Source organism: Camelus dromedarius, chromosome 6 (genome assembly GCF_036321535.1).
Source record: "Camelus dromedarius isolate mCamDro1 chromosome 6, mCamDro1.pat, whole genome shotgun sequence".
In the NCBI taxonomy this organism is placed as follows: domain Eukaryota; kingdom Metazoa; phylum Chordata; class Mammalia; order Artiodactyla; family Camelidae; genus Camelus; species Camelus dromedarius.
The window spans coordinates 19,838,400-19,857,852 of record NC_087441.1 but is presented as its reverse complement, the minus strand read 5'-3'; the positions used below and the strand labels follow the sequence as shown (position 1 = coordinate 19,857,852).

General features: G+C 37.9%; 1 protein-coding gene across 12 annotated transcripts in view; it reads right to left on the bottom strand.

The window, feature by feature from the left end:
* Window positions 1-19,453, bottom strand: part of HIVEP2 (HIVEP zinc finger 2) — a 178,873-nt gene that overhangs the window by 139,636 nt on the left and 19,784 nt on the right. Inside the window, exon 1 of one of the 12 annotated variants that reach the window (XM_031456455.2) lies at window positions 7,997-8,019. The exons of the other annotated variants lie outside the window; for them this stretch is intronic. The gene's annotated coding sequence lies outside the window, so the exon portion shown is untranslated. Of the gene's footprint in view, window positions 1-7,996; window positions 8,020-19,453 lie in introns of those variants that run through there. 12 annotated transcript variants of the gene reach the window in all.

Below are 19,453 nucleotides of genomic sequence, written 5' to 3'. Positions count from 1 at the left end.
TTTCAATGGCACAGCAGTTCAATGTTGGCCAGTTACAGGACCCGGTGAGCACCCTCGCCAGACGCCCCATGCTGCTTGTGGATAGGCATTCCCCAGCTTCCTGGCTGGGTGACAGCAACCACAACAGCCCACAAGGCGGGTGGAGAACCGATGAATAAAATGACAAATATTTGTGATGAAACAGGATGTTGGAGAGGGGGGAGAAGGGATGGAATATCTCAACTACTGAGCTACTGAAGCTACTTTGGAACTTTAACAGTATTCCCTTGTTGTAAAACCAAGAGCACTACACAGATAGATTTTTCTCTAGTGTCTCCCCCTTTATTGTAAACAATTTACAGAATTACTATTGTACAATACGTCCCCCAGGCACAAGATTTAAGACTTTGGGCCACTGACCCACAAACACTATACTCCCAACAAATGCTGTAATCATCCACTGAATACAATTCAAACGATGATGAGAAAGTATAATTTTTTTTTCAGGCCAAAAAAACACTTTCAATAGATCTGCCCTTGCTGTTGATTGAATGTATAATTTAAACGATTATTTACTAAGTTAAATCTCTCTTCTATGCCACTTAGTGACAACAATAATAATACTTTACAGGCTCAGGGGCTTCTCTTCAAGAGCAAATAAAAGAAATTCTGAAACAAAACACAATACTTCACCTAACTTGCCCCAAACTTCATTCTTAGCCTTTCTAATTGAATCAGTCCAATTCTACATCTCACACCAGTTTTTTATCAGTTAACCATCAGCAAGTAACCATAAGCAAACTGTGGTTTTCGTATCTATTGACCCAGGATAAGAATGGGCCAATATGCCATAAGCACACAACTGGCTTGACTTCTCCTCCTTTTCTTTGATTTATTAAAACCAACTTAATTACTGTTTTGATAGTTTTGTTTGCCCATTTATTGTATAATACTTTTGATAAAACAATTTATCAAAAGTATCTTCTAAAATTAATTACTTAAAGGAAACCACCTTTCATTAGCTTTGGAAATTCGTCTTCCCTGTTGGAAATACTGGAAGAGATCTTGAACCCCAGTCTGTAAATCAGTTGAGAAATATACTGTTCAGCTTCTACCAATTAATTAAATATTTATCAGATAACTAAGGTTACTTTTAAATGATTGTAAGATCAATCAAACCAATAAAAAGAAAATGCTATTATGCTTTATAAATTCCAAAAGTATATCCCAGGTACCAAATAGAATCTGAGCCTCAGAAGAAGAAGAAAATCAACCGCAAGGCCCATTTTATACAATCAATAAGAGGCCGCTAAAGTGATTTTTGCAAATGACCAATGATTTGATGCCACATTTCTGAAATTATATTTAAATTTTAAAAGTAAGACACTCGGAAGCAGTGTCATAAATGCTCAAAAACACATGGAAAAAATGGATTTCCAAACATAGAGTTTTTAAAGTGTTATAAATATTTTTTTGTTAAATACATTTCTTAATTTACCAGTCAGCTTCACTGTACTCAGGTCTTAAATGTAATTTGCACCTACATTCTAAACTCTCTTTGTAAATCTACATTTATCTGTAGATACAACAAATATTTGTTAGATTCTCTAAATATTAAAAATACAAGCTGAAAATTTCCCTCGAGCTTGAACATTCCATGTTTCCAGAATACACATGTCTGTAAGAATCCAATCCACCTGACGGTAGACCAAGGAGCAACAAGAACAGTGATAAGCAGAGAACTGCACCTTTTTGACAATAACTTTTAAATAACTTTGAAAGCACTTCCGTCAAAAACTAATCAGAATAGACAAACCAGATAAAACTAAGCTAAAATTATCAAACGTACAAAATAACAAAACAAAATTAAACCACATTGAGAAATATTAGAACCAAGTATAAGCAACAAAAATTAATATTTATAATATATAAAGAGCTCATAGAAATTTATTTCTCAAAAATAACCAGGAAATAAACTAGAAAACATGACAAGCCAATTCAGAAAGAGAAATATAATTAATAAAGAAACCTCACGAATGATTAAAGAAATACAAATCAAAACAATGCAAGGAAGATTTTTACTTTGGCACAGCTATGATAAAAATGGAAAGTGATCTGAAAGATAGGGACCATGAATAATAAAAATATTCAAACCCTTTGATAAACAATCTCACAGGAGAAAAATGGTATATTCAAAAATAAGGGAATTTTAAAACTGTGACCATTAAAATAAAATCATATGACCATTAAAATTAGAGTACTGAAATGAGTAAAATGGAAAGTGTTTATGAAAATTTGCTTTTGAAAATAAGGGCTATGTCAGTATCATGATTATAACTATTTCAAATGTGTGAATATGAGCGAAGATCAGGAGTATATAGGGAAAAATCAAAAATCAGATCGATTGTAAAATGTGATCAGATAGTTCTGTCTTTTACTGATAAATGATATAATATTGCATGTGGGGTAAAAATTAAACACTTGACAAGAACAAATAAATGCAGTAATCTAATGAGTTCCAAAATAAAATTTCCCAAATGCATCAACCAGTACCTACCATGAGACAATACTACTCCCCAGGCAAATTCACCAACGGCCGGATCTCTGTACCCAAAGCAAGGCTCAAACTTTACACAAAATGAGACTATGAATGATCCGTAGCATATCCATGTCCCCTGAGCCATTAATCCACGCCAGGTCTCTAAACGTTTACTACCTAGCTTGTGATGTTAGGGATGTTTCATTGTTATCCTTTTAACTGTACCACATCCATTATTTCTACGGGAATTCATGACACGCTACCAAATCACGTTGTTTGAATACAGGCAGTTCTCAACTTACAAACACCTGACTGAGGAAAACCAAAAATAAAACCAGCTGCCGCTGTCCCTGTGTTGTCGCCTTCTAACACTCCCAGAGGTCTTGCTGATACTCCCAGAGAGACTCAGCTGTTGTGAAAAAAAAATCTTAAACTTCTGAGACCATTGGAAGGGAGGAAGGGTCAAAGGAATGAAAGCCGGACCAGCCAGGGAAACCACACAAAGTCGGTGCTCACCCTCCACAGAACTCAATACACATTTGATGAGTGAATGAATGAATTTCCATTTTCACTCCTGTAGTTTGAGCCTGATGACTCTGCCCCTATCCTATTGCGGTAGCCTGATAACAGGCCTCCTTCTTGGGATCCTGATTCATGGAGCTGGAGCTAAAGAAGGGAATCAAAACCGAGAAACGAACAGCTGTGAGCAACAGGCTGCCCACTAAGGCAGTTCACAGGATCAAGTCCAAACCCAGGACCAACTCAGAAAGGTCTGTCTCCAAAAGTGCAGGCAGAGAGTACGTGATATACAGAGAGGCAAGACATAAACGGTGAAAGAAAGACTAAAGTTCAAAGTCTAGCCAAGCTTATTAACAAGGATGCCAAATGAGGGATCAAAGAAATGAAGTCAGTGTGAGACAGAAGAAGGAAAGATGGTATCCACGTGCGGGTGGGCCGGTTTGGGACTAGTCTTGTGACCCCTCACCACCAGTGTGATGCAGGACCCCAGCCTCACTGAGATGGCAGACGCAGAACCACATTATACACATCTGAGATCTGGTAACTTCTCAATTTGTTTCACTCTTTCTATATGTTCATCTTCTGAAATTTCAAGCCACTCCATTGCTCAAAAATCTTCCTCAGCTCCTCTTACCAACTGAATCAGAGAAATCACAGAACCTCGGCATTTGAAAGAGTTTTAAGGCCTTTTAGCTCACAGCAAAGGGGTAAAACAACTTCACTCTTTCATTCAAGACCCATCACAATATGGTCCAGGCTATACGCCCTCTGACCCTTTAATCCTCTCCTTGCACATTTCTTGCCTCCTGGCTTTCACTCATGGCCATTATGCTGAACAACTACAGGAGGCACCATTTATACCACAGTCTATGTGAATGGTGCCCTCCAAAGCTTGGTAATAATCAATTCTCAGGCAGCCATATGGGGTGCTCCTACTTACATCTGCCACATTCTCTCCACCTGGAATGCCATCTCCCAACTCCATCTCTGCTTCCAAAGATGCTAACCATTCTTCAAAGCCCCTGTCTTCCATAAAATCTTTCCTGGTTGTAATCTTTTTCTTTGAACTTTCATTTCACTGGTTTATGCCTCTTGTATGCATGTTCTGTCTTCTAGTATAATAATAAGTTAGTTATGATGTCTTATAATCAATACTAGATTGTATGTATACTCCCTGAGAATGTAGATGGCATTGGATTCGCCTTTCTTTCTAAACAGTTCCAAGCCCATTGCCCAAATCAGGACAGTACGTAAATAGCTGTTTGCTGGACTTCCGGTCGGGATGGAAGCAGAGGATTCAGGAACTAGAAAAGTTAGAGGGAGTTGTGTAGACTGGAAAGGAACATAGCGATGGGAGACGTAGGACTGAATTTTGATAACCTGATGCCTTCAGGCCCACTGGTTTGGAGAGAGTGCACTTAGGTAGGATGTCATGGTCAAACACACACCTTTCTTTATTTCAAGATTTTGCCTGAGACCAAACGTGTACTTATGGAAAAAGAGGACTTCCTCTTCACCTTTTCCCCCCTCCAGTAAGACTCAAGCTTCCTAGAAAGTGAATTCCAAATTCTGCACAACCAAAGACACAGTTTTGAAACCAAGTACAGAGTAACCAAGCACAATTTAACCTGTTTCATACAATATCAAAAAATAATTTTCCTTTTTCAGTTAACAAAAATCTACTAAAGAAAAGGTTTAAAGAACATAAATGTGAACACCTGGAGAGCAGGTTTATCATTTCAGGGATCTAAATAAGGTTTTCTCTACTATACAGAGCCCATGTGTCTGCCTAGCACATAATATGCATTTTCATAATTAGAATGCATGCTAAAATGTCTATTTTGATAGATGTATCATGCTCCAAGGAAACAATTATGATATATCAAAGGATGGTTAGCCATATAAAATATGATTCAGCATTAGCTACATAGAATGAGAGACCTGCAAATTGCTACATACAGATACATACTGGTTGATAATCCAAAATATTTTAGTATACATCTATATAAATGAACATTTATAATCTGAAAAATAAACCCCACGCATTTTAAGACCGTGTAAATATAAACAAGGCAGAAGACAGGACAACAATATTAAAGAGTACAGAGCTGGGGAATGAATTACATACTAAGCATGTAGAATAAGCCTTCACACACCAAAAATTTTTTGAGATTTTTTTTTAAATATGTATCTAAAAAGGTTAGTTTTCTAAAATATTATCTAAAAGGAAAATTTTCAGGGTCATTATCAGGAACGTAGATTACTATAGTAAACCTATTTATTTATATTTATAAATATATACATGAACGTATGCACACACACACACACACACACACACACACACACACACACACACACACACACTTCTGTATACAAGAGCCTCTCCTATAAGACAAGGAGTACATTAAACACAGGAAACACACTACCAGATGGGACAAGCATGGTCTCAGCCCTGGTAGAAGTTAGATTCTAAGAAGAAAGATTAACAACAAATAGTTACTGTAAACTGGAGTAACAGTAATGTCTCCTTAAGCCACTGAGATGCATGCCCTTGCTTACTCCTCCACTCTTCAGCTTGCCTGTAGGCCTATGTTTTGTGCCTTTTTAAGATCTTACGTCTGATTCCTACAGTTTGTCTATTTCCTTCTTCACTTTCAGGCTGTCAGCTATCACTTTTGCAATCAATGTGCCATCCTTTACCACCAACACTCTTCTCCTTCCATCTAATGCACAGCTCCTAATCATCTCTAGAAGTTTACATCATCGAGCCAGTAAAAACCGAGACTAAAATAAGGACAAAACAATCTCTGAGTGATGCCTTAATAAGAGCTTTGTATCATTGTGGTTTGATGAAATTCTTGCATTCTTTCTGATGCGATATTTCTATTATCTCATTGACCCAGGCATACATTGGAAGACAGTTAACAAATGTTCTACCCACAAAATTTCCCACCTCTTCTCCCATCCCCTTCTGGAAAAAAAAAAATACAAAAACATAAAAGCCCCACGCTTCTGCTCAAAAGAAATACCCCTGCTGTCAGAAAAGGTTTCTTTAAGGAAAGTACGTAGCAATGGTATCATAATATACAGACCACTGTTTCTCAAAGAGTAGTGCTCAAATCACCTGCATCAGAATTACCTGATCTGCTTCTTAAAATTCAGGTTTCCTCTGCACCTCCTCAGATCTAGTGACTCATATTTATAGAGCATAAGAACTTGAACTTTTTAAAAGCACCGCAGGAGTCCAGTGAGCATGCTAAAGCTTGAAACCGCTGATCCAAATAATCAAAGAGTGCTTATTGAAGATGTCAGGCTGAGCCCTAAAGACCCGTGTCCTCTATTTCACTATCCGTCTCTAACATTTATTGAGTGCCACCCTCTGCAAAGCACTGGAGAAAATTAAGTTGAAAAAGTTTAAAAAATAAAGTTTAAAGGCTGCTGCTGACCAGGAAGCTTCCATTCTAACCAGGAAGACTAAATATAGACAAATGAAAAGGCCATTTAAATATACACACTCAGTGCTCAGGAGGAGGGGATGGCTGCCCAACTGGAGTCTCATGGATGGTGGGCAAACAAACACAGAGAGGGGCTGAGTCAAGGACTGGGCGGACTATCATAGGAACTCCTAAAGGAAGACTTCCAAAGCAAGTCTGCGGCAGAATTGAAAAAGCGAGATTTTCAAATGTGAGTCTCTCAAGAGGTGTGAAGATTGCCAGAGGGCATTTAAGATCAAAAAGAAAATCTGTATAATCATATCTCTTGAAAAAGAATATGAAAAGGAATGTATACATGTGTGACTGAACCAATCTGCTGTACACCAGAAATTAACACAACATTGTAAATCAACTATACTTCAATTTTTTTAAAAAAATCGTATCTTTTGGTACTACGGAGAGAAAGAGGAAAGCCTGGATGCAGGATAAAAAACCTCGGATATTGGCTTGGGAAAACCTCCTTGAAAATGAGCTTTTACAAACAGATATTATCTTTTGAGGCAAACAGAGGAGATATTGTAATGTCCAGTTTATAGATGAGGAAATTAAGATTCATCTGAGACCCCTTTCCAGAGTTCTTGTAGAGCAGGGCTGGTCCTTTCTTTCCATCAGGGATTATCCGGACAGCCTGACACTGTCTGAAGTCAAGGGATCATTCATTCTTACCTGTCCTTCAAAACATCAAGCTACTCAGAAATGTTGTATTCCCCCCCCTCCATTTCAAGAAGCCAGGGGAAGAATGTGTGTGTGTGTGTGTGCGCGCATGTCCACACATGAGGATACATGTATGCATGAGAGTGTGTGTGGAGGCGGTGTCGCTGACCAATTAACTAACCACTCATTATTTCTTAATGGAGAGCCACTGTGTTTAGTATTCTAATGGATGCTACAGCAGCAATAGCATTTATGGCAAATTATGCAGAAAAATACTCAAAGTCTCTTTGATTTGTGATCAAAATGACCACTCAAAATCATCATACTGGGTTAGTGATACACATCTTTCCTCCAGCTATACTGTCCAATATGATGACCACAGGTGAACATTTAAATTTAAAATTAACATTAAATAAAATCAAAAATTTAGTCTCTCAGAAAATTGACACAACATTGTAAACTGACTATAACTCAATAAAATAAAAAAAAATTTAGTCCCTCAGGTGCACCAGTCACATTTCAAGGGCTCCAAAGCCACATGTGGTTAGTGGCTACCATACGACCAGTTCAGATATAGGGCATCCCCATCACTGCAGAGTTCAACTGGACGCCCCTGCTCTAGAGTAGCACTCCTTCTGAGAACACAACTACAGATCCCGATAGAAACAGCTGTCGTTTACATCTAGTTCTAAACGTACGCTTACAACCGTGATTAAACTTTGGTCCCTTCCACTAAGCCTGTCCAAGTCCCTCAAGCAGAAATTCATAGCTTCCTCCTCAGAAATCCCTTAACCCCCTCTGCTCAGCATACTTCTTTTTCCATGGCTGTTTTCATCCTGGCTTGACAGGTGTGTGCACATCCATCTCCCCGACAGCTAGCTCCTCAAGACCAGTGGTGTCGTAGTCATTTGAGCACATGCTCACAACCCAGATCAGTAAGGGTTCCATAAATACAAGGTACATTCTTAATTAAAATATTACTAGGTAGAACATATTACTAATGGGAAATCTAGAGAATAAAAATATAGATATGAAAGGAAAGAGAAATAAGAGTCTAAAGCATAAGGTTTTGTAATCATTACTAAAGGGTAACTGCTTAGATGGAACTTGCTTGTGCTGCACATTTAGAAGGAAAAAAATCAAGTTCTTTTAGGAGTAGGTCTGAAAATATCCTCAGCTGACATAAATCAGAATATCACTGGGCAATCTATTGCCAACCCTGTAACACTGTCATCTGCTTGCCTACAGGGACTGCCCCCAACCACTGTGCAAAGGGACAAAGCCAGGGCTGCCGGTGACCCACGGGGGTTGGACAGCATAGCTTAGAAGAGGCTTTCCAAAAAAGTTTGTATCAATCTAATTCTTACTCGTGTGATAACAACATTCTCAAAACTCAAGCCTTCAAATTCAGATGAGAACTTCTTTTAAGCTCAGAACTTCTTCTGGACCACTAAAAAAAGGTACATTTCCTTCACGTTATCATTTGGATAGTTTCAAATTACTCAACATATGAACAATATCCAACTTTTTTTTTAATCTGTTAGAGGGAAGAAAACCCATGCATCAGGGCACACTGATATGCATCTGTGAAGATGGAAAAAAAATTTTTTAAGAGAAAAGTTATCACATTCATACCTCATCACTCAGGGTTTTATTTAGTCAATTTTAATGCAGCCTCCCATTCTTAACTAAGCTCCTGGACACTTTCCCACAAGCTGTGGAAGCTAGAGATACGGAGGGGGCCACCTTAGACCAGAGGAAAGGTAACTTTACAGGAAACGAAACCAGGCAAAGGAGTGAGAGCACAAGTGATGACAGTCGGAGAGATTGGAGATAAGGCTGGAGGGGGGCGATGAGGTGGCTTTCAGAGGAAGCGAAACTTCAAACCCGCGTAAGACGCATCATTTTCCACAAGAAAGTCACCCACTCTGGCCCCAACCTCACCTTCACCACCCCACCACCCCCCATCTCCTTTACTCATTCGTATGGCCTGTCTTCACTGTTAACATTTTAGATTGTTAATAAGTGGTCAACCAAAAGACCCACCTGCCAAAGGCTGGATTAGTCAAATCACCAGCAGCAAATGCACCTCCGCGCACACACTTTCCGCCACAACATCCCCTAAACTTGGTTAGACCAGGGCCCGGAAACACAGGGCCAGGCTCTCAGTATCAGAACAAAGGCGCGGGAAGGCCCTGGGATTTTGCGGTCACTGTACAGGCGATGGAGCGTGGCGGCTGAAGCCCCCAGATTAGGATCGGGCATCACTGCCTAGCCGTGTAATACCCTGAGCAAGCTACTTACCTTCTCCCAGCCTCCATTTCCTCATCTGTCAACTACTGGCACCATATGCCCTCAAATTTAAGCTCTCCACCAATTCTAGGACATATGCATTTTTTTATATTTCGACCATTTCTGAAACCAGACTATCATCAAGAGCATCTTTCTTGTGTATAAACTATACTTTGAAAAAATTCATTTTAAATATTTTTTTAAAGAGCATGTTTCAATTAATTGGAGGCTTTATTGTTTTTTCTTAGAGCTACATCCAATGCCATCTTACCAGTGATGGAAACTTAATGTCTGTGAAATATTATAGAACCTACTTTGTAGGGTTTTGGTAAAGATTAAATTTATTAATGTAGTATTAAGTATTTAGAGTAGTGCTTGGCCCTAAGATATGAAAATTATTATTCGTTACTATTATTAAATGTATGACTCTGAAATTGGATGCAGTCACAAGATAGAATCTGCCTATCATTCCCCATAAACTGTGTGTTAGAACAATGGTTAATGCAGAGATGCTGGGAGGGATGGTGAAATACCTAATTAAAATCTGATTTATCCCCAGCCCTTGGCACTGTGCCTGGCACAGAATAAGTTCTCGGTAAGTAACTGTTGACTAAAGCAACTAAATGTATGACCCAGCTTTATTCATGCCAAAGACTCCCTGTAATGGACAAAACATCTAATATCCCCTTTATAGAAAGAACCGTGAGAAAATTGATTTCTGCTATTTCATCGCAGCAGCCCTGGAAAGCTAGCATCTCTCCTCAGAGACTGTGACACCGGACTCCCTTCTTCTCTGGTCAGCCTTTCCTGATCTTCTTGGTGGACTCACTCCCTCATTTCAGGCCTTTAAAAGCGGCAGTTTCTCAAGATTCAGCCCCAAGACTTCTCTTCTTCTCACACTAAATATCCTCACATACATCCTCTCATCTACCACAGCTCAATTACCATCTATCTGCTGATGGCTCCCAAATCTCCATCTCCAGTCCATCCTCTCCCCTAGATCTGCATGTTCACCCAACTACTTGACATCGCCATGTGGATAATTCAAAGCCACTTCAAACGGGACAAATCCAAAGTCACCACTCCCACAAACAGGGTTCTTCTCATGCCAATAAATGGCAACTCTGCCCACGCTGGGGCACAGGCCACACACAGAAATCATTCTGGGCTGTTTCCTATCCAATCCACCGTCAAATGCTATCTGTTTCTCCAAGTGGAAATTTCTCACATCTCCCCACTTTTCTCCATTCTCCACCTCTATCACTCCATGGTAATGGATTAATCCAGTATAACAATCCACTCCCTAGATTACTGCAATAGCCCCTGGACTAGTTCTAGACCCTCTCCTGGCACCCTCCAATTTGTTCCCCAGCAGACGGAGTAATATTCAAAAAGCAGATCTGACCCTCTCATCTTCATGCTTAAATAACTTCTATGGCTTTCCATTCCATTCATTTTAGGATAAAAACCAAAATCCTAAACCAAGACTCTGCATGGAACAGCCCTGCCAACTCTCCCAGCAGCCCCTCCCTTGCTCTTGGCGCTCCAGCCACAGCAGTGTGCCCCCCTTTTTTGATGGAAACCACAATCCCGCCCATCACAGGGCCTGTGTGCAAGCTGCTCCGTCCACCTGCAGAACTCGCCAACTCCCTTCACTTAGTTAATGTCTCCTCATCAGTCACTCTGGGCTTAACATACTCATCCTTCCAGAACTTTGCCGAAAAGATGAAGCTGCCCTATTCTCCTCTCTCCTCACAACTTAATCACCTCTGTCACAGCACTTAAGCATAATTACATATCTGTATGATTACTAGATTAATACGGAAGAGTGTCCCTTACAAGGACTGAAACCATGACTTTCTTGTACCTGCTCTATCTCTAGCTTTGGCACATAAAAGACACTCAATAAATATTTGTTAAATAATTTAATGAATGATAAGCAAACCTAATATATGTGTTGAAAGAAGCTACTACATAGCTTCTCAAACAATTTTAATTGTCTATCATACTGTAATACAAATTCTTTCTTTACATACAGTATTTTTCATTGAAGTATAGTCAATTTACAATGTTGTGTTAATTTCTGGTGTACAGCATAGTGATTCAATTATCATATTTATATATTCTTCTTCATATTCTTTTCCATTATAGTTTATTACAAGATATTGAATATAGTTATATAGTTCCCTGTGCTATACAGTAGGAACTTGTTGTTTACCTATTTTATACATAGTAGTCTGTATATGCTAGTCCCAAACTCCTAATTAACCCACCCTCTTCCCCTTTGGTAACAATAAGTTTGGTTTCTCTGCATCTATCTCTCTATCTACCTGTCTGTATATATACATATATTCCTTTTCACATGCTTTTTCATTATAGGCCATTACAAGGTATTTTTTAATTTCCCAAAAGTTTCTACTCTAACACAGTGGAAATACAAAAAACATTATGGGCCATAGTTTAGATAAACTAGATTTTAAACATATTTCTTCTAATGTGGTATTGTTAATACTTATGCAGTCATAAACAATTATTACTTTATGTCACTGAAAATTTCAAATCTAATTAGCTGATAACTTCTTTCCTACTCTTATTCTAATAGTACACATATGAGTAAGTGACAGTTAAGTAACAGTTTCCTAAGTGATATACTGTTGATTTTATCACTAATTCTTCCTTCTCCAAGATTATCAATCTACTTGATATGAAAATGAAATATGCTAATAACAGGAAAATAAAGTACTGATGTTATATCACCAAAATTAAAGAGTCACTTACTCACCCAGCTCTATTAAAAAACTTTCCTCAAAATTTTCTGAGTGCGTATCTTGGTATGGGGCTGTGAAGGGTGCAGCACCAGCCAGCAAAAACCACATGCATGACTTCCACATGAAACCCACACACAGCAGATGGCAACAACTACGAGAGCATGTGGACTCCAAATTGACAAATTTTATTCTCATTTACAGTGACGATAAAAGAGAATGTAACACATCTTTTCTAAATAATGAGGAAATGTTAATATTTCAGATTTTATGTTATTTAATGAGGAGTATATATAACTTCTAGTGATATATGTACCCAACAGCAGCCACAAACCTTAGACATGATTGTACAAAGGACGAACAACACTAAGCAATATCCCCCAGATAATCAGACAAACAGCACATCAGATGAACAAATTCTGTTTCTCAAATAGCTTCACACACGTTCTGAAAACCATGCTGCTTTTCCATAATTTTTGCAACAATGTTAGTGCTGAAATGGAACTATCATGATAGTCTCTCTACACCCCTTCTCAATACTGTCTCCTTTCAACCCCCTCTGCTTTATCTATTTATTTTTTTCTATTAAGCAAATCAGAGTTAAAACCAGAACAGAACCCAGACTTTTCATGGATGCAAAGGTTGCTTCCTACTAGCAACAACCTCCTGGGCCCTTATACCCTTCTGGGTCCTCTTATCTTTGGATTCAGTTTTGAACTTAGATGCTACTAAAAAAAGCTACTAAAACAACAACAACAACAAAACCCTGCTAAAGCATTAACAGACTAGACGCTTCCTAACTACAGCATCTGGACATTCTGCAGTGGCTTTCGACGCTGCAGGCCTGTGGCTGCTGCAGAACTGTCTCCCCAAGATTCATGTCCATGAGGTCATGCCCAGCTGACCTCTTTGGAACGTGATACCATGAAGCACAGCTGTAAAAATAGAGCACTCTATAAGGACTTCTTATTCACCAATAAACACAATGTTCTTTCAATTTTAGAGAACTAACAAGTTCATATATTATAAATACAACGTGAAATAAATGAATGAAAGAGCCTTAACTTATATAAATGTTTTTTCCCATGACCAGGCAATGTAAAAACAAACTCTGACACATACAAGTTCCAATCATTTAGAAAATGATGATGGCATAAAAGCAATTTAACTGAGAGAGCCCGGAGTCTCAGATTAAATCACTCCCATGAAGATTTTTTTTAAATATAAATATCTGTAGTTAACACATTCATGTTTCTTTGTAGTATATAACTCCCTACATGTTAATTTACTTTTAAGTCATCCAATTCAGATTGTTTTAGTTCTAAAACATATCCTTCTGCTTTGATTTAAATGTCTTTGTTAACTCCAAGTCACCCATCTATCCCACAATTCTACCCAGTTTAAGGACATTTTTACTCATTCACACTGGATTTCTTAATTCCAGGATATTTGCCATTTGTTTTTACTTTAGGTCTTTAAAAACACAAGCAAAAATAACTCTCAAAAATTATAAGGCCTTTTGAAGTAAGTCACCTCAACTCTCTTTTTTTATGAGACAAGATCTAAATAAGATAAATAAAAGGAAAATTAGAAAATAATGCTGTGAAATGCTCATGTGTGAAATATATAAAAATCCTCCTCCTGATCAGTGGTTTGACTCACTGGTTTCAGAGCTTTATGTTTAAATATTTGATTCATAATTGTGGGTTAATAATTAAAAAGTGAAACTTATTAGATTCTCACTGGTGAGGTCAGGGATGTGCTTTACCAGTGGCCACTCAAATCAGGAACTGTCTACAAATATCTTCCAGGCAAATCTAGGTCCAGAGTAATCTTCTCACAGACAGGCCTTTTTCTCAAATCACATTGCTTTTAATGAAACACATGTCATAATGCAGTTTAAAGGATGGATAAGTTTATCATTATTCTATTCAAAGACCCACTTTTATAAATTTCCCCTATTTGCCTCCTACAAATAAACTCCATGTTCAAAGCTATTAAGCTCTAGGAAATAAAATGCAATATCTTCATCATCTATGCAAGAATAGTAGAGACACATTTTTAAATATTGATAATTATATTTAGTTCTTAAAAAGTGGCTCTCACTCTGTTCCTTTCACATTTAATGTGACTACTCTCAGGTAATACTAATAACTTACAAATAAATATATGCCAACTCCACTCCACATTGGTCAGTAATGTTAAAGCACAAAGAATCTTGGTCCTCAGTGGAGGCAGAAATATCTCAAAGAATTAACCTATTCACAAATGTAACCACAGGAGTTAAAAAACATGCTACATATTCTCTATTTTGGGTAAAAATGGAGAGCTGTCAAGTACATTTTTATGCCCTTAAATATAAGTATTTTAAAAAATATTTCTTTTAAATAATATTTTAAAAAATATTTCTGCAGTAGAAAAGTTACTATCGTCATATAAAATTAATCTGTTCATTGTAAAGACACAATAGTTCAATTTTCTATAAACCCTGCAAGCATTTCCTTTCACATTCATTTCATCTCCAAAGATAAGAATTATAGACCCATTTTGCATATCTGCTACGTCAGGTCACAGAGTTACAGCTAAAAAGAAAGTCACAAACATAAGAATAATGTCCCTTCTGTCATATTCTGCTACTTATTTGTCACTTAGTTATCTTGATATCTCCAGAGTCCTGGCTTCCAAAAGTCAGGGCACTCAGAGCTGGCCCTGGTCCAGCAGCTCCCAGCTCTACTATCTTCCGGGGAGTCCCAGCGGGGTTCCGTTCTCACACCACCCAGATAACATGCCCATGTCCTGGATTGCGGCTGGTAACAAACTGAGACCCCGAAGACCCACACTGGAAGGAGAGCTCATCTGGCTATTCCCCAACTAAGAAGAAACAAATTCCCAAATACAACTTAAACTTCAAGACTTCAAGAGCTGAGTTGTTGTTTGAAATAATAAAATTTTTAAAATCCCCTTAGAAAAAGAAAAGTAACCTACCACCAACAAGGGGGAAATTTTTTTAAATCGGATTTACCAACCTGCATAAAAGTAATTATCAGTCCACCTCTTTTCAGTCATTCATTCACTCATTCACCCATGTATCAAGCAAATGTATAATGAGCCACCGGCAGTAAGGAAGCAGGAGGTACAGTCATGATAAAGAGGAGTCTGGGGTTTGAATGCGGACTGCCTTTTAAACTCAAGCTCCAAAACCTTGGACAAGATACTTAATCTGTCCTTCCGTATTTTCACCTATAAAATAAGGAGATGAAAAGCCTTGACTCGTAAGAGGATAAAGAGGTAAAGATATGGATTAAATGATTAATACACATAAAATGCCCAGAAAAGTGCCTGGCATTCAATATTTTTTTTTCTTTTTAGTTATCACTATAAACTAAAAACTTGATCAGACTCTAAAAGTACACTGGTAAGTAAGCTCCATTGCCCTCTCCCTACTGAAGGTGACAGTGGGGTGGGGCCATGAACTAATTTCAGACTTGTGGTTTACCCTAATCTGAAAGCACTAGAGAAAAAAAAGGATTGTAAAACTTTTTTTGGTAATTCAGGGATTTAATCCTCTTTTTGTCAGAAACGGCTGTGTCTAACCTAAATGTCTCCCCTACATTTATCAACATTCGGAGCTTAAATAGTCATTCACACTAAATAGCAAATGATAGCTAAAAATAAATGCTAATCATCTCCTAATTATTAAATCACTTTTCAGTTTTTATCTTACTTTAACTGTCCACAGCATTTGGTATTGACTCTCTCTCCCTCTTTGGGGCGACACTTCTCCTGGCTTCCATGATATGACCTTCCTGGTTGCCCCCCCACCTCTCTAGTCCACATCTTCAAGGCTAGGCCTCAGCTTACATCTCTATTTTTCATGATCTCCCACTTGTCCTTTAAGCTTCAACCATAGTAAATTATTTATGATGCCCCAAACTCCCCCATGCATTCTCAAACTCTCGCCACACTGTTCTAGAGACCGACTGACCCTTGGAAGAGCGGCTGAGGGAACAGTCCACTTCGCCCCTCCTCTAAGGACGGCTTAGGGCTTCTTCGAACGCTCCTTATCATCCTCTCCTTCCTTCCATTTTTGCACTTAAGCCACAATATCCTAATCCTTGGACTGCAAGTCAGTTCCCTCCTAGACCATGATGTCTTTGAGGGTGGTGACGGAAGCTTTCAATTATTTGATAATATGTAAGTAACTTCAATAAATAAGTAAATAAATAGACTTTTTAAAATTTCCTCCTTACCTAGTATGTATTGAGTGCTTACCATCAACCAAGTACTTTACATATATTAATTCATTTAAACCTCGTAACAGTCTTTGAGATCCATTTTAGGAATTCCCCTATTGTACAGATGAGGAAAACTGAGGCTAAGAGAAATATAACTTTCCCAAAGTCACACAACTAGAAGGTGGCTAAGGCAACGTTCACACCCAAGAAGCCCAGCTATGAAACCCATTCTCCTGGCCATGCTCTATATTGCCTCTTTTCCAGCCATAAATCTGATTAAGCAACAGAACTGGCTCTCAACAAGAATGATGGAGAGCCTTAATATAAACTTTTATAAAGACCAACTTGCCCTCCCCTATTATTTTACATACTCATTCATATTCTCCAGAAAACAAAGACAACATGTTTTAATATAAGCTCTACCCAGTAACTAACACACTTAGTATTACCAGTAAATCAGTAATTATGAATAACTACATCACCAATAATAGGAAGAAATATTTAATAGTTAAATATTTAAAAGTTAATAGTTATATAAACCCAAACTGAAATATAGCTGAGAATACAAAGAAAAGAATAAAATAGAGAGGTAATGATAATAATTCCATTTCCCATTATGTTAGGTTCAATCTTCCACATTCTATCAGTTATTTTTACTTAGCTCAACCCAGCTGAGAGGTTATATTGAACACTTTCAGAAGATCTTTTTTAAAGTCCATTGATATTCACTCCCAAATAATATTCTAGTTGAGATGCTTTATTGGATGGAACCCAGTCTATTTTTCATTTCATTGAACCTCAGAGAGACTGAGAAACCAAAGCTCACAATCAAGCCAATGTTTTCAGGAATAAAATCTAAGTTTCTAAATCCTGTAGTCAAGTCACTCATCTTGTCACAAAAATTTACTGAGCACCAAGATCAAATACATAATTCACAGAGCCCAGAGTAAAACAAAAATACAAGTCCCCTTGTTCAAATTTTAAGAATTTCAGGACAGCAGGGAATAAAAACAAGCTCGGGGGCCAGTGGGACGGCACAGGTCACATGCCTGCCCACAAGGTAGCCCCCTTGAGCCCTCAGATTATAAGCTGGGCACCCGCCTAGGGACTAAAAGTAGAGCCATGGCCTTTCAATTCACAATCCCGATTTCCAGAAAGGTTCAAACACAGCATCAAAGATCCTATTAGACAATGAATGGTCAAACAGAAATGATGTTTAAGAGCTCAAAGAATCTTTGGATCTCAAACTGGTATGTAGAGCCTTAAGGTTAAGTGCTACTAAAAATGTTTCAAATTCAAGTGGACTGATCTTTTGCTTCACTAAATGTCTTCTTTTGTAAATCAGTAAGTCAATATGTTTTTTTTTTAAATAACTCTCCTTAGGTGAAAAAGGAGAGTTGCAAATGATCACAATAGAAAATAAAGCACCCAGAATGACAATATTGCTAAATATCATGCTTCTTTCAATATTTTTCAGCTTCCTAAATGCCTATTGTGCATCTACTATGTGTTTACATTTCACCAAAAAAAATCAATATTGGCTCATATTTGCTGAATTCAAACCACTGTACTAAAAGAGGATTCTGAAATTATGGCCCAAGAATACGAAACAGCATCTGAAACACAAGAGATAGTGGTAGCACCTTAATCTCGTCACTCAGCACCTGTGCAGTGAGCCTCTGCTCTGGGCGGGGCACTCTTCTAGGTCTTGAGGAATCAGTGAGAGCAAAACCAACTCTGCCCCAGCTTGTGAAACTCACTGGGAAAGGCAGACAGCAGAAAACCAACTATTTTTAAAATACTTTTTAACATATTTCAAATTATGGTTCCAACATATAATGGATTGCATTTATTCTAGGATTTTCCTCCAAGAAACACAAACTTCTCAGCTGAGATGTAAAAGATTAATTCGTCTCCCCACCCTCCTCAGAATTACAGTTTTGGTCATCAAACAGGCACAAAATTCTTCTGCTACTTAAGAAGTAGAATATATCCCCAAAAGTAGATGTATTTGTAACTCAGGTATGAATCAAATTATATATGTTTGGACCACAATTACAGGTGAGGTGTTGGGTTTGGGTTACTGTTATGAAAACTCAGAATCTATGTATAGTCCATAAGAATTCTTCACACAGTGGTTTTTATAAAACCACACTAATCTCCCGGTTGTTATGCAATTTAATTAATGTGTCTAAGGATCCTACTTAGCACCTCCAATGAGATGCTGCACAAAAACTGCGGATTATTGCTAATACAGATCTGGAGTAATTGATCCTTATTATTAATACTGCTAAATAGATACTTTCATAATACCAGTGCTATAAATGGCCAAGCTGGTTTTAAAAGCAGTTAAATCTTACTATAGAGTAAATAAACACAGTGCAGGGGGCCCAACTACAATGTGGCCACAGAGGGCTGAAACTACTTTCTGCTTTAACAGTTTTCCTCATTATATCGGATATACCTTCAGTATAATTTTACTGTTGGGAGAAAGATGGGAAAAGGGAATCATTAGGGAAAAAATCTTGTATTAATATAGTGCTTTCCAGTTTTACAACACATTTTCACTTACGCCATCCTATTTGCCCCTTGAATCCGTTTATCTATTGACAGCAAATGGTAACAGAGTCTGCTCTCTCCCCATAGTCCGGAGAAGGAGTCACAACTTCCCTTCTGCTCTTAACTTCTAACTTTATTTCCTGTAGTGGACCATTGAGGATATCTGTACAAATATTTCTGTGCATCTCACAGCCAAGAGTGCTACAATAACAACTTGAATGGGGCTCTCATAGTAAAAAGAGGGGATCTTCAGATTACATTCTGTCAAAGGAAAAAGCCATCTAAAAAAGATACGATGTTTAAATCTCCAGCTCTTATTCCAAAACGTACTCAAGCGCTCTTTTATTTCCTTATTGCATGAATCAGCTGAAAGCATCCCAAGGGAAATGACATTGTACTACATACACATCTAATGAT